General features: G+C 48.6%; 23 non-coding genes across 23 annotated transcripts; 12 read left to right on the top strand and 11 right to left on the bottom strand.

Moving 5' to 3' along the window:
* Window positions 1-402: 402 nt before the first annotated feature.
* Window positions 403-474, top strand: Trnaq-uug. Its single transcript has one exon. It is a non-coding gene; the product is annotated as a tRNA-Gln (tRNA).
* Window positions 475-981: 507 nt separating this feature from the next.
* On the bottom strand, window positions 982-1053 carry Trnap-ugg. The gene has a single exon. It is a non-coding gene; the product is annotated as a tRNA-Pro (tRNA).
* Window positions 1054-1610: 557 nt separating this feature from the next.
* On the top strand, window positions 1611-1682 carry Trnaq-uug. The gene has a single exon. It is a non-coding gene; the product is annotated as a tRNA-Gln (tRNA).
* A 506-nt stretch (window positions 1683-2188) lies between these two features.
* Window positions 2189-2260, bottom strand: Trnap-ugg. The gene has a single exon. It is a non-coding gene; the product is annotated as a tRNA-Pro (tRNA).
* A 557-nt stretch (window positions 2261-2817) lies between these two features.
* On the top strand, window positions 2818-2889 carry Trnaq-uug. The gene has a single exon. It is a non-coding gene; the product is annotated as a tRNA-Gln (tRNA).
* A 507-nt stretch (window positions 2890-3396) lies between these two features.
* On the bottom strand, window positions 3397-3468 carry Trnap-ugg. The gene has a single exon. It is a non-coding gene; the product is annotated as a tRNA-Pro (tRNA).
* A 557-nt stretch (window positions 3469-4025) lies between these two features.
* On the top strand, window positions 4026-4097 carry Trnaq-uug. Its single transcript has one exon. It is a non-coding gene; the product is annotated as a tRNA-Gln (tRNA).
* Window positions 4098-4604: 507 nt separating this feature from the next.
* Window positions 4605-4676, bottom strand: Trnap-ugg. Its single transcript has one exon. It is a non-coding gene; the product is annotated as a tRNA-Pro (tRNA).
* A 557-nt stretch (window positions 4677-5233) lies between these two features.
* On the top strand, window positions 5234-5305 carry Trnaq-uug. The gene has a single exon. It is a non-coding gene; the product is annotated as a tRNA-Gln (tRNA).
* Window positions 5306-5812: 507 nt separating this feature from the next.
* Window positions 5813-5884, bottom strand: Trnap-ugg. The gene has a single exon. It is a non-coding gene; the product is annotated as a tRNA-Pro (tRNA).
* Window positions 5885-6441: 557 nt separating this feature from the next.
* Trnaq-uug lies at window positions 6442-6513 on the top strand. The gene has a single exon. It is a non-coding gene; the product is annotated as a tRNA-Gln (tRNA).
* Window positions 6514-7020: 507 nt separating this feature from the next.
* On the bottom strand, window positions 7021-7092 carry Trnap-ugg. Its single transcript has one exon. It is a non-coding gene; the product is annotated as a tRNA-Pro (tRNA).
* Window positions 7093-7649: 557 nt separating this feature from the next.
* Trnaq-uug lies at window positions 7650-7721 on the top strand. The gene has a single exon. It is a non-coding gene; the product is annotated as a tRNA-Gln (tRNA).
* A 507-nt stretch (window positions 7722-8228) lies between these two features.
* On the bottom strand, window positions 8229-8300 carry Trnap-ugg. Its single transcript has one exon. It is a non-coding gene; the product is annotated as a tRNA-Pro (tRNA).
* Window positions 8301-8857: 557 nt separating this feature from the next.
* Trnaq-uug lies at window positions 8858-8929 on the top strand. The gene has a single exon. It is a non-coding gene; the product is annotated as a tRNA-Gln (tRNA).
* Window positions 8930-9436: 507 nt separating this feature from the next.
* Trnap-ugg lies at window positions 9437-9508 on the bottom strand. Its single transcript has one exon. It is a non-coding gene; the product is annotated as a tRNA-Pro (tRNA).
* A 557-nt stretch (window positions 9509-10065) lies between these two features.
* On the top strand, window positions 10066-10137 carry Trnaq-uug. The gene has a single exon. It is a non-coding gene; the product is annotated as a tRNA-Gln (tRNA).
* Window positions 10138-10644: 507 nt separating this feature from the next.
* Trnap-ugg lies at window positions 10645-10716 on the bottom strand. The gene has a single exon. It is a non-coding gene; the product is annotated as a tRNA-Pro (tRNA).
* A 557-nt stretch (window positions 10717-11273) lies between these two features.
* Trnaq-uug lies at window positions 11274-11345 on the top strand. The gene has a single exon. It is a non-coding gene; the product is annotated as a tRNA-Gln (tRNA).
* A 506-nt stretch (window positions 11346-11851) lies between these two features.
* Trnap-ugg lies at window positions 11852-11923 on the bottom strand. Its single transcript has one exon. It is a non-coding gene; the product is annotated as a tRNA-Pro (tRNA).
* Window positions 11924-12480: 557 nt separating this feature from the next.
* Trnaq-uug lies at window positions 12481-12552 on the top strand. Its single transcript has one exon. It is a non-coding gene; the product is annotated as a tRNA-Gln (tRNA).
* A 507-nt stretch (window positions 12553-13059) lies between these two features.
* On the bottom strand, window positions 13060-13131 carry Trnap-ugg. Its single transcript has one exon. It is a non-coding gene; the product is annotated as a tRNA-Pro (tRNA).
* Window positions 13132-13688: 557 nt separating this feature from the next.
* Trnaq-uug lies at window positions 13689-13760 on the top strand. Its single transcript has one exon. It is a non-coding gene; the product is annotated as a tRNA-Gln (tRNA).
* Window positions 13761-14579: the final 819 nt, after the last annotated feature.

Raw genomic sequence — 14579 nt, 5'->3', positions numbered from 1 at the left:
GAGCTGCTTGAGTTGTGTGACAGTATTTCGACCGTGTGAAGTGCAAATGTTATCGTGACACGAACAATCCGCCCGCTACGTAGCGTTCTGTGTCAGCACGCAGTTTTCGACAGTACTCTGTGTCCATAGCTGTTTTCATAGCTAGGCTGCTTCCAGCACGAAGCATCCGCCATACGAAAGTGGCTGTTTCGCGATTTTGATTACCTGATCCTTCGACATCACTTCATGTACGAATACTGGCAAGAATTCCCGCTACATTCGAAGGTGCTCCTTCCACTTCCAGCCTACTTGGTTGCTTCATTAGCCACGCAAACACTTCCTGAGGACCATACGTGTAATAACATCGCATCTTATCGGCTTAATTACATGATACCACTGAATTTAAGAGCGCTACAGGCATCCGGTTCCATGGTGTAATGGTTAGCACTCTGGACTTTGAATCCAGCGATCCGAGTTCGAGTCTCGGTGGAACCTGCCGCTGTGTTTTGCGATCGTTTCTAGAAATGTGTACGAGCCGGTGGTTGGAATTGTATATGCAGAAATTTAACTAGGATCATGAAATGCAAAGTGTTAATAGCAGTCCACACGTGAGTGGGGAGCGCTCCAAATGCTTATGCTTTTGCTACTAGGATTAATAACGAGACGTAAGGGGTTCAACTGCGAGAAGACGACCTCAGCTGTTCCTCCCCGCAGGAAAGACATCTCACCGTTTTGGGTGCTGCATGCGCATGCATTTACCAAACTTGCATGCGATGTACTAGTTCCTGGGGAACGAATAGAATCGTTGTACGTGCCAGTCTTTACGTATAGATATAAGTAAGCGGAGACGGCTTCATCCTGCCACGTAGATTGCTTTCCATAAGACGCACCTGAGAGTCTCATGGGCCGGTGGCCCGACATGCAGTTTGTCCTGCTGCATGGCTTACTTTCAGAGACTCGCAAGTTTATCGTAGTGCTGGGTTGTCGCGAAAGTGAAAAGTAGGGCCTGTCCGGGATTTGAACCCGGGACCTCCTGCACCCAAAGCGGGAATCATACCCCTAGACCAACAGGCCGCACAAGTAAGCAAGTCTGCACCCCTCCACCTACTGAGATCTTGCCGCACTTGCTAGTTGCAGCATCCTAGCTGGACCATTTTCTCAAAGAGGTTTCTTAATCTGACACCTACAACATGCGCTGTGCTGAACACCAGTGTATGTGAATGCTGAAAGAGCTGCTTGAGTTGTGTGACAGTATTTCGACCGTGTGAAGTGCAAATGTTATCGTGACACGAACAATCCGCCCGCTACGTAGCGTTCTGTGTCAGCACGCAGTTTTCGACAGTACTCTGTGTCCATAGCTGTTTTCATAGCTAGGCTGCTTCCAGCACGAAGCATCCGCCATACGAAAGTGGCTGTTTCGCGATTTTGATTACCTGATCCTTCGACATCACTTCATGTACGAATACTGGCAAGAATTCCCGCTACATTCGAACGTGCTCCTTCCACTTCCAGCCTACTTGGTTGCTTCATTAGCCACGCAAACACTTCCTGAGGACCATACGTGTAATAACATCGCATCTTATCGGCTTAATTACATGATACCACTGAATTTAAGAGCGCTACAGGCATCCGGTTCCATGGTGTAATGGTTAGCACTCTGGACTTTGAATCCAGCGATCCGAGTTCGAGTCTCGGTGGAACCTGCCGCTGGGTTTTGCGATCGTTTCTAGAAATGTGTACGAGCCGGTGGTTGGAATTGTATATGCAGAAATTTAACTAGGATCATGAAATGCAAAGTGTTAATAGCAGTCCACACGTGAGTGGGGAGCGCTCCAAATGCTTATGCTTTTGCTACTAGGATTAATAACGAGACGTTGGGGTTCAACTGCGAGAAGACGACCTCAGCAGTTCCTCCCCGCAGGAAAGACATCTCACCGTTTTGGGTGCTGCATGCGCATGCATTTACCAAACTTGCATGCGATGTACTAGTTCCTGGGGAACGAATAGAATCGTTGTACGTGCCAGTCTTTACGTATAGATATAAGTAAGCGGAGACGGCTTAATCCTGCCACGTAGATTGCTTTCCATAAGACGCACCTGAGAGTCTCATGGGCCGGTGGCCCGACATGCAGTTTGTCCTCCTGCATGGCTTACTTTCAGAGACTCGCAAGTTTATCGTAGTGCTGGGTTGTCGCGAAAGTGAAAAGTAGGGCCTGTCCGGGATTTGAACCCGGGACCTCCTGCACCCAAAGCGGGAATCATACCCCTAGACCAACAGGCCGCACAAGTAAGCAAGTCTGCACCCCTCCACCTACTGAGATCTTGCCGCACTTGCTAGTTGCAGCATCCTAGCTGGACCATTTTCTCAAAGAGGTTTCTTAATCAGACACCTACAACATGCGCTGTGCTGAACACCAGTGTATGTGAATGCTGAAAGAGCTGCTTGAGTTGTGTGACAGTATTTCGACCGTGTGAAGTGCAAATGTTATCGTGACACGAACAATCCGCCCGCTACGTAGCGTTCTGTGTCAGCACGCAGTTTTCGACAGTACTCTGTGTCCATAGCTGTTTTCATAGCTAGGCTGCTTCCAGCACGAAGCATCCGCCATACGAAAGTGGCTGTTTCGCGATTTTGATTACCTGATCCTTCGACATCACTTCATGTACGAATACTGGCAAGAATTCCCGCTACATTCGAAGGTGCTCCTTCCACTTCCAGCCTACTTGGTTGCTTCATTAGCCACGCAAACACTTCCTGAGGACCATACGTGTAATAACATCGCATCTTATCGGCTTAATTACATGATACCACTGAATTTACGAGCGCTGCAGGCATCCGGTTCCATGGTGTAATGGTTAGCACTCTGGACTTTGAATCCAGCGATCCGAGTTCGAGTCTCGGTGGAACCTGCCGCTGTGTTTTGCGATCGTTTCTAGAAATGTGTACGAGCCGGTGGTTGGAATTGTATATGCAGAAATTTAACTAGGATCATGAAATGCAAAGTGTTAGTAGCAGTCCACACGTGAGTGGGGAGCGCTCCAAATGCTTATGCTTTTGCTACTAGGATTAATAACGAGACGTAAGGGGTTCAACTGCGAGAAGACGACCTCAGCTGTTCCTCCCCGCAGGAAAGACATCTCACCGTTTTGGGTGCTGCATGCGCATGCATTTACCAAACTTGCATGCGATGTACTAGTTCCTGGGGAACGAATAGAATCGTTGTACGTGCCAGTCTTTACGTATAGATATAAGTAAGCGGAGACGGCTTCATCCTGCCACGTAGATTGCTTTCCATAAGACGCACCTGAGAGTCTCATGGGCCGGTGGCCCGACATGCAGTTTGTCCTGCTGCATGGCTTACTTTCAGAGACTCGCAAGTTTATCGTAGTGCTGGGTTGTCGCGAATGTGAAAAGTAGGGCCTGTCCGGGATTTGAACCCGGGACCTCCTGCACCCAAAGCAGGAATCATACCCCTAGACCAACAGGCCGCACAAGTAAGCAAGTCTGCACCCCTCCACCTACTGAGATCTTGCCGCACTTGCTGGTTGCAGCATCCTAGCTGGGCCATTTTCTCAAAGAGGTTTCTTAATCTGACACCTACAACATGCGCTGTGCTGAACACCAGTGTATGTGAATGCTGAAAGAGCTGCTTGAGTTGTGTGACAGTATTTCGACCGTGTGAAGTGCAAATGTTATCGTGACACGAACAATCCGCCCACTACGTAGCGTTCTGTGTCAGCACGCAGTTTTCGACAGTACTCTGTGTCCATAGCTGTTTTCATAGCTAGGCTGCTTCCAGCACGAAGCATCCGCCATACGAAAGTGGCTGTTTCGCGATTTTGATTACCTGATCCTTCGACATCACTTCATGTACGAATACTGGCAAGAATTCCCGCTACATTCGAAGGTGCTCCTTCCACTTCCAGCCTACTTGGTTGCTTCATTAGCAACGCAAACACTTCCTGAGGACCATACGTGTAATAACATCGCATCTTATCGGCTTAATTACATGATACCACTGAATTTAAGAGCGCTACAGGCATCCGGTTCCATGGTGTAATGGTTAGCACTCTGGACTTTGAATCCAGCGATCCGAGTTCGAGTCTCGGTGGAACCTGCCGCTGTGTTTTGCGATCGTTTCTAGAAATGTGTACGAGCCGGTGGTTGGAATTGTATATGCAGAAATTTAACTAGGATCATGAAATGCAAAGTGTTAATAGCAGTCCACACGTGAGTGGGGAGCGCTCCAAATGCTTATGCTTTTGCTACTAGGATTAATAACGAGACGTAAGGGGTTCAACTGCGAGAAGACGACCTCAGCTGTTCCTCCCCGCAGGAAAGACATCTCACCGTTTTGGGTGCTGCATGCGCATGCATTTACCAAACTTGCATGCGATGTACTAGTTCCTGGGGAACGAATAGAATCGTTGTACGTGCCAGTCTTTACGTATAGATATAAGTAAGCGGAGACGGCTTCATCCTGCCACGTAGATTGCTTTCCATAAGACGCACCTGAGAGTCTCATGGGCCGGTGGCCCGACATGCAGTTTGTCCTGCTGCATGGCTTACTTTCAGAGACTCGCAAGTTTATCGTAGTGCTGGGTTGTCGCGAAAGTGAAAAGTAGGGCCTGTCCGGGATTTGAACCCGGGACCTCCTGCACCCAAAGCGGGAATCATACCCCTAGACCAACAGGCCGCACAAGTAAGCAAGTCTGCACCCCTCCACCTACTGAGATCTTGCCGCACTTGCTAGTTGCAGCATCCTAGCTGGACCATTTTCTCAAAGAGGTTTCTTAATCTGACACCTACAACATGCGCTGTGCTGAACACCAGTGTATGTGAATGCTGAAAGAGCTGCTTGAGTTGTGTGACAGTATTTCGACCGTGTGAAGTGCAAATGTTATCGTGACACGAACAATCCGCCCGCTACGTAGCGTTCTGTGTCAGCACGCAGTTTTCGACAGTACTCTGTGTCCATAGCTGTTTTCATAGCTAGGCTGCTTCCAGCACGAAGCATCCGCCATACGAAAGTGGCTGTTTCGCGATTTTGATTACCTGATCCTTCGACATCACTTCATGTACGAATACTGGCAAGAATTCCCGCTACATTCGAAGGTGCTCCTTCCACTTCCAGCCTACTTGGTTGCTTCATTAGCCACGCAAACACTTCCTGAGGACCATACGTGTAATAACATCGCATCTTATCGGCTTAATTACATGATACCACTGAATTTACGAGCGCTGCAGGCATCCGGTTCCATGGTGTTATGGTTAGCACTCTGGACTTTGAATCCAGCGATCCGAGTTCGAGTCTCGGTGGAACCTGCCGCTGTGTTTTGCGATCGTTTCTAGAAATGTGTACGAGCCGGTGGTTGGAATTGTATATGCAGAAATTTAACTAGGATCATGAAATGCAAAGTGTTAGTAGCAGTCCACACGTGAGTGGGGAGCGCTCCAAATGCTTATGCTTTTGCTACTAGGATTAATAACGAGACGTAAGGGGTTCAACTGCGAGAAGACGACCTCAGCTGTTCCTCCCCGCAGGAAAGACATCTCACCGTTTTGGGTGCTGCATGCGCATGCATTTACCAAACTTGCATGCGATGTACTAGTTCCTGGGGAACGAATAGAATCGTTGTACGTGCCAGTCTTTACGTATAGATATAAGTAAGCGGAGACGGCTTCATCCTGCCACGTAGATTGCTTTCCATAAGACGCACCTGAGAGTCTCATGGGTCGGTGGCCCGACATGCAGTTTGTCCTGCTGCATGGCTTACTTTCAGAGACTCGCAAGTTTATCGTAGTGCTGGGTTGTCGCGAATGTGAAAAGTAGGGCCTGTCCGGGATTTGAACCCGGGACCTCCTGCACCCAAAGCAGGAATCATACCCCTAGACCAACAGGCCGCACAAGTAAGCAAGTCTGCACCCCTCCACCTACTGAGATCTTGCCGCACTTGCTGGTTGCAGCATCCTAGCTGGGCCATTTTCTCAAAGAGGTTTCTTAATCTGACACCTACAACATGCGCTGTGCTGAACACCAGTGTATGTGAATGCTGAAAGAGCTGCTTGAGTTGTGTGACAGTATTTCGACCGTGTGAAGTGCAAATGTTATCGTGACACGAACAATCCGCCCACTACGTAGCGTTCTGTGTCAGCACGCAGTTTTCGACAGTACTCTGTGTCCATAGCTGTTTTCATAGCTAGGCTGCTTCCAGCACGAAGCATCCGCCATACGAAAGTGGCTGTTTCGCGATTTTGATTACCTGATCCTTCGACATCACTTCATGTACGAATACTGGCAAGAATTCCCGCTACATTCGAAGGTGCTCCTTCCACTTCCAGCCTACTTGGTTGCTTCATTAGCAACGCAAACACTTCCTGAGGACCATACGTGTAATAACATCGCATCTTATCGGCTTAATTACATGATACCACTGAATTTAAGAGCGCTACAGGCATCCGGTTCCATGGTGTAATGGTTAGCACTCTGGACTTTGAATCCAGCGATCCGAGTTCGAGTCTCGGTGGAACCTGCCGCTGTGTTTTGCGATCGTTTCTAGAAATGTGTACGAGCCGGTGGTTGGAATTGTATATGCAGAAATTTAACTAGGATCATGAAATGCAAAGTGTTAATAGCAGTCCACACGTGAGTGGGGAGCGCTCCAAATGCTTATGCTTTTGCTACTAGGATTAATAACGAGACGTAAGGGGTTCAACTGCGAGAAGACGACCTCAGCTGTTCCTCCCCGCAGGAAAGACATCTCACCGTTTTGGGTGCTGCATGCGCATGCATTTACCAAACTTGCATGCGATGTACTAGTTCCTGGGGAACGAATAGAATCGTTGTACGTGCCAGTCTTTACGTATAGATATAAGTAAGCGGAGACGGCTTCATCCTGCCACGTAGATTGCTTTCCATAAGACGCACCTGAGAGTCTCATGGGCCGGTGGCCCGACATGCAGTTTGTCCTGCTGCATGGCTTACTTTCAGAGACTCGCAAGTTTATCGTAGTGCTGGGTTGTCGCGAAAGTGAAAAGTAGGGCCTGTCCGGGATTTGAACCCGGGACCTCCTGCACCCAAAGCAGGAATCATACCCCTAGACCAACAGGCCGCACAAGTAAGCAAGTCTGCACCCCTCCACCTACTGAGATCTTGCCGCACTTGCTGGTTGCAGCATCCTAGCTGGACCATTTTCTCAAAGAGGTTTCTTAATCTGACACCTACAACATGCGCTGTGCTGAACACCAGTGTATGTGAATGCTGAAAGAGCTGCTTGAGTTGTGTGACAGTATTTCGACCGTGTGAAGTGCAAATGTTATCGTGACACGAACAATCCGCCCGCTACGTAGCGTTCTGTGTCAGCACGCAGTTTTCGACAGTACTCTGTGTCCATAGCTGTTTTCATAGCTAGGCTGCTTTCAGCACGAAGCATCCGCCATACGAAAGTGGCTGTTTCGCGATTTTGATTACCTGATCCTTCCACATCACTTCATGTACGAATACTGGCAAGAATTCCCGCTACATTCGAAGGTGCTCCTTCCACTTCCAGCCTACTTGGTTGCTTCATTAGCCACGCAAACACTTCCTGAGGACCATACGTGTAATAACATCGCATCTTATCGGCTTAATTACATGATACCACTGAATTTAAGAGCGCTACAGGCATCCGGTTCCATGGTGTAATGGTTAGCACTCTGGACTTTGAATCCAGCGATCCGAGTTCGAGTCTCGGTGGAACCTGCCGCTGTGTTTTGCGATCGTTTCTAGAAATGTGTACGAGCCGGTGTTTGGAATTGTATATGCAGAAATTTAACTAGGATCATGAAATGCAAAGTGTTAATAGCAGTCCACACGTGAGTGGGGAGCGCTCCAAATGCTTATGCTTTTGCTACTAGGATTAATAACGAGACGTAAGGGGTTCAACTGCGAGAAGACGACCTCAGCTGTTCCTCCCCGCAGGAAAGACATCTCACCGTTTTGGGTGCTGCATGCGCATGCATTTACCAAACTTGCATGCGATGTACTAGTTCCTGGGGAACGAATAGAATCGTTGTACGTGCCAGTCTTTACGTATAGATATAAGTAAGCGGAGACGGCTTCATCCTGCCACGTAGATTGCTTTCCATAAGACGCACCTGAGAGTCTCATGGGCCGGTGGCCCGACATGCAGTTTGTCCTGCTGCATGGCTTACTTTCAGAGACTCGCAAGTTTATCGTAGTGCTGGGTTGTCGCGAAAGTGAAAAGTAGGGCCTGTCCGGGATTTGAACCCGGGACCTCCTGCACCCAAAGCAGGAATCATACCCCTAGACCAACAGGCCGCACAAGTAAGCAAGTCTGCACCCCTCCACCTACTGAGATCTTGCCGCACTTGCTAGTTGCAGCATCCTAGCTGGACCATTTTCTCAAAGAGGTTTCTTAATCTGACACCTACAACATGCGCTGTGCTGAACACCAGTGTATGTGAATGCTGAAAGAGCTGCTTGAGTTGTGTGACAGTATTTCGACCGTGTGAAGTGCAAATGTTATCGTGACACGAACAATCCGCCCACTACGTAGCGTTCTGTGTCAGCACGCAGTTTTCGACAGTACTCTGTGTCCATAGCTGTTTTCATAGCTAGGCTGCTTCCAGCACGAAGCATCCGCCATACGAAAGTGGCTGTTTCGCGATTTTGATTACCTGATCCTTCGACATCACTTCATGTACGAATACTGGCAAGAATTCCCGCTACATTCGAAGGTGCTCCTTCCACTTCCAGCCTACTTGGTTGCTTCATTAGCCACGCAAACACTTCCTGAGGACCATACGTGTAATAACATCGCATCTTATCGGTTTAATTACATGATACCACTGAATTTAAGAGCGCAACAGGCATCCGGTTCCATGGTGTAATGGTTAGCACTCTGGACTTTGAATCCAGCGATCCGAGTTCGAGTCTCGGTGGAACCTGCCGCTGTGTTTTGCGATCGTTCCTAGAAATGTGTACTAGCCGGTGGTTGGAATTGTATATGCAGAAATTTAACTAGGATCATGAAATGCAAAGTGTTAATAGCAGTCCACACGTGAGTGGGGAGCGCTCCAAATGCTTATGCTTTTGCTACTAGGATTAATAACGAGACGTAAGGGGTTCAACTGCGAGAAGACGACCTCAGCTGTTCCTCCCCGCAGGAAAGACATCTCACCGTTTTGGGTGCTGCATGCGCATGCATTTACCAAACTTGCATGCGATGTACTAGTTCCTGGGGAACGAATAGAATCGTTGTACGTGCCAGTCTCTACGTATAGATATAAGTAAGCGGAGACGGCTTAATCATGCCACGTAGATTGCTTTCCATAAGACGCACCTGAGAGTCTCATGGGCCGGTGGCCCGACATGCAGTTTGTCCTGCTGCATGGCTTACTTTCAGAGACTCGCAAGTTTATCGTAGTGCTGGGTTGTCGCGAAAGTGAAAAGTAGGGCCAGTCCGGGATTTGAACCCGGGACCTCCTGCACCCAAAGCGAGAATCATACCCCTAGACCAACAGGCCGCACAAGTAAGCAAGTCTGCACCCCTCCACCTACTGAGATCTTGCCGCACTTGCTAGTTGCAGCATCCTAGCTGGACCATTTTCTCAAAGAGGTTTCTTAATCTGACACCTACAACATGCGCTGTGCTGAACACCAGTGTATGTGAATGCTGAAAGAGCTGCTTGAGTTGTGTGACAGTATTTCGACCGTGTGAAGTGCAAATGTTATCGTGACACGAACAATCCGCCCGCTACGTAGCGTTCTGTGTCAGCACGCAGTTTTCGACAGTACTCTGTGTCCATAGCTGTTTTCATAGCTAGGCTGCTTCCAGCACGAAGCATCCGCCATACGAAAGTGGCTGTTTCGCGATTTTGATTACCTGATCCTTCGACATCACTTCATGTACGAATACTGGCAAGAATTCCCGCTACATTCGAAGGTGCTCCTTCCACTTCCAGCCTACTTGGTTGCTTCATTAGCCACGCAAACACTTCCTGAGGACCATACGTGTAATAACATCGCATCTTATCGGCTTAATTACATGATACCACTGAATTTAAGAGCGCTACAGGCATCCGGTTCCATGGTGTAATGGTTAGCACTCTGGACTTTGAATCCAGCGATCCGAGTTCGAGTCTCGGTGGAACCTGACGCTGTGTTTTGCGATCGTTTCTAGAAATGTGTACGAGCCGGTGGTTGGAATTGTATATGCAGAAATTTAACTAGGATCATGAAATGCAAAGTGTTAATAGCAGTCCACACGTGAGTGGGGAGCGCTCCAAATGCTTATGCTTTTGCTACTAGGATTAATAACGAGACGTAAGGGGTTCAACTGCGAGAAGACGACCTCAGCTGTTCCTCCCCGCAGGAAAGACATCTCACCGTTTTGGGTGCTGCATGCGCATGCATTTACCAAACTTGCATGCGATGTACTAGTTCCTGGGGAACGAATAGAATCGTTGTACGTGCCAGTCTTTACGTATAGATATAAGTAAGCGGAGACGGCTTCATCCTGCCACGTAGATTGCTTTCCATAAGACGCACCTGAGAGTCTCATGGGCCGGTGGCCCGACATGCAGTTTGTCCTGCTGCATGGCTTACTTTCAGAGACTCGCAAGTTTATCGTAGTGCTGGGTTGTCGCGAAAGTGAAAAGTAGGGCCTGTCCGGGATTTGAACCCGGGACCTCCTGCACCCAAAGCGGGAATCATACCCCTAGACCAACAGGCCGCACAAGTAAGCAAGTCTGCACCCCTCCACCTACTGAGATCTTGCCGCACTTGCTAGTTGCAGCATCCTAGCTGGACCATTTTCTCAAAGAGGTTTCTTAATCTGACACCTACAACATGCGCTGTGCTGAACACCAGTGTATGTGAATGCTGAAAGAGCTGCTTGAGTTGTGTGACAGTATTTCGACCGTGTGAAGTGCAAATGTTATCGTGACACGAACAATCCGCCCGCTACGTAGCGTTCTGTGTCAGCACGCAGTTTTCGACAGTACTCTGTGTCCATAGCTGTTTTCATAGCTAGGCTGCTTCCAGCACGAAGCATCCGCCATACGAAAGTGGCTGTTTCGCGATTTTGATTACCTGATCCTTCGACATCACTTCATGTACGAATACTGGCAAGAATTCCCGCTACATTCGAAGGTGCTCCTTCCACTTCCAGCCTACTTGGTTGCTTCATTAGCCACGCAAACACTTCCTGAGGACCATACGTGTAATAACATCGCATCTTATCGGCTTAATTACATGATACCACTGAATTTAAGAGCGCTACAGGCATCCGGTTCCATGGTGTAATGGTTAGCACTCTGGACTTTGAATCCAGCGATCCGAGTTCGAGTCTCGGTGGAACCTGCCGCTGGGTTTTGCGATCGTTTCTAGAAATGTGTACGAGCCGGTGGTTGGAATTGTATATGCAGAAATTTAATTAGGATCATGAAATGCAAAGTGTTAATAGCAGTCCACACGTGAGTGGGGAGCGCTCCAAATGCTTATGCTTTTGCTACTAGGATTAATAACGAGACGTTGGGGTTCAACTGCGAGAAGACGACCTCAGCAGTTCCTCCCCGCAGGAAAGACATCTCACCGTTTTGGGTGCTGCATGCGCATGCATTTACCAAACTTGCATGCGATGTACTAGTTCCTGGGGAACGAATAGAATCGTTGTACGTGCCAGTCTTTACGTATAGATATAAGTAAGCGGAGACGGCTTAATCCTGCCACGTAGATTGCTTTCCATAAGACGCACCTGAGAGTCTCATGGGCCGGTGGCCCGACATGCAGTTTGTCCTCCTGCATGGCTTACTTTCAGAGACTCGCAAGTTTATCGTAGTGCTGGGTTGTCGCGAAAGTGAAAAGTAGGGCCTGTCCGGGATTTGAACCCGGGACCTCCTGCACCCAAAGCGGGAATCATACCCCTAGACCAACAGGCCGCACAAGTAAGCAAGTCTGCACCCCTCCACCTACTGAGATCTTGCCGCACTTGCTAGTTGCAGCATCCTAGCTGGACCATTTTCTCAAAGAGGTTTCTTAATCTGACACCTACAACATGCGCTGTGCTGAACACCAGTGTATGTGAATGCTGAAAGAGCTGCTTGAGTTGTGTGACAGTATTTCGACCGTGTGAAGTGCAAATGTTATCGTGACACGAACAATCCGCCCGCTACGTAGCGTTCTGTGTCAGCACGCAGTTTTCGACAGTACTCTGTGTCCATAGCTGTTTTCATAGCTAGGCTGCTTCCAGCACGAAGCATCCGCCATACGAAAGTGGCTGTTTCGCGATTTTGATTACCTGATCCTTCGACATCACTTCATGTACGAATACTGGCAAGAATTCCCGCTACATTCGAAGGTGCTCCTTCCACTTCCAGCCTACTTGGTTGCTTCATTAGCCACGCAAACACTTCCTGAGGACCATACGTGTAATAACATCGCATCTTATCGGCTTAATTACATGATACCACTGAATTTACGAGCGCTGCAGGCATCCGGTTCCATGGTGTAATGGTTAGCACTCTGGACTTTGAATCCAGCGATCCGAGTTCGAGTCTCGGTGGAACCTGCCGCTGTGTTTTGCGATCGTTTCTAGAAATGTGTACGAGCCGGTGGTTGGAATTGTATATGCAGAAATTTAACTAGGATCATGAAATGCAAAGTGTTAGTAGCAGTCCACACGTGAGTGGGGAGCGCTCCAAATGCTTATGCTTTTGCTACTAGGATTAATAACGAGACGTAAGGGGTTCAACTGCGAGAAGACGACCTCAGCTGTTCCTCCCCGCAGGAAAGACATCTCACCGTTTTGGGTGCTGCATGCGCATGCATTTACCAAACTTGCATGCGATGTACTAGTTCCTGGGGAACGAATAGAATCGTTGTACGTGCCAGTCTTTACGTATAGATATAAGTAAGCGGAGACGGCTTCATCCTGCCACGTAGATTGCTTTCCATAAGACGCACCTGAGAGTCTCATGGGCCGGTGGCCCGACATGCAGTTTGTCCTGCTGCATGGCTTACTTTCAGAGACTCGCAAGTTTATCGTAGTGCTGGGTTGTCGCGAATGTGAAAAGTAGGGCCTGTCCGGGATTTGAACCCGGGACCTCCTGCACCCAAAGCAGGAATCATACCCCTAGACCAACAGGCCGCACAAGTAAGCAAGTCTGCACCCCTCCACCTACTGAGATCTTGCCGCACTTGCTGGTTGCAGCATCCTAGCTGGGCCATTTTCTCAAAGAGGTTTCTTAATCTGACACCTACAACATGCGCTGTGCTGAACACCAGTGTATGTGAATGCTGAAAGAGCTGCTTGAGTTGTGTGACAGTATTTCGACCGTGTGAAGTGCAAATGTTATCGTGACACGAACAATCCGCCCACTACGTAGCGTTCTGTGTCAGCACGCAGTTTTCGACAGTACTCTGTGTCCATAGCTGTTTTCATAGCTAGGCTGCTTCCAGCACGAAGCATCCGCCATACGAAAGTGGCTGTTTCGCGATTTTGATTACCTGATCCTTCGACATCACTTCATGTACGAATACTGGCAAGAATTCCCGCTACATTCGAAGGTGCTCCTTCCACTTCCAGCCTACTTGGTTGCTTCATTAGCCACGCAAACACTTCCTGAGGACCATACGTGTAATAACATCGCATCTTATCGGCTTAATTACATGATACCACTGAATTTAAGAGCGCTACAGGCATCCGGTTCCATGGTGTAATGGTTAGCACTCTGGACTTTGAATCCAGCGATCCGAGTTCGAGTCTCGGTGGAACCTGCCGCAGGGTTTTGCGATCGTTTCTAGAAATGTGTACGAGCCGGTGGTTGGAATTGTATATGCAGAAATTTAACTAGGATCATGAAATGCAAAGTGTTAATAGCAGTCCACACGTGAGTGGGGAGCACTCCAAATGCTTATGCTTTTGCTACTAGGATTAATAACGAGACGTAAGGGGTTCAACTGCGAGAAGACGACCTCAGCAGTTCCTCCCCGCAGGAAAGACATCTCACCGTTTTGGGTGCTGCATGCGCATGCATTTACCAAACTTGCATGCCATGTACTAGTTCCTGGGGAACGAATAGAATCGTTGTACGTGCCAGTCTTTACGTATAGATATAAGTAAGCGGAGACGGCTTAATCCTGCCAAGTAGATTGCTTTCCATAAGACGCACCTGAGAGTCTCATGGGCCGGTGGCCCGACATGCTGTTTGTCCTGCTGCATGGCTTACTTTCAGAGACTCGCACGTTTATCGTAGTGCTGGGTTGTCGCGAAAGTGAAAAGTAGGGCCTGTCCGGGATTTGACCCTGGACCTCCTGCACCCAAAGCAGGAATCATACCCCTAGACCAACAGGCCGCACAAGTAAGCAAGTCTGCACCCCTCCACCTACTGAGATCTTGCCGCACTTGCTAGTTGCAGCATCCTAGCTGGACCATTTTCTCAAAGAGGTTTCTTAATCTGACACCTACAACATGCGCTGTGCTGAACACCAGTGTATGTGAATGCTGAAAGAGCTGCTTGAGTTGTGTGACAATATTTCGACCGTGTGAAGTGCAAATGTTATCGTGACACGAACAATCCGCCCGCTACGTAGCGT

Source organism: Schistocerca americana, chromosome 2 (genome assembly GCF_021461395.2).
Source record: "Schistocerca americana isolate TAMUIC-IGC-003095 chromosome 2, iqSchAmer2.1, whole genome shotgun sequence".
NCBI lineage: Eukaryota > Metazoa > Arthropoda > Insecta > Orthoptera > Acrididae > Schistocerca > Schistocerca americana.
The sequence above is the reverse complement of the archived record's forward strand: the minus strand, read 5'-3'. Positions and strand labels throughout refer to the sequence as shown.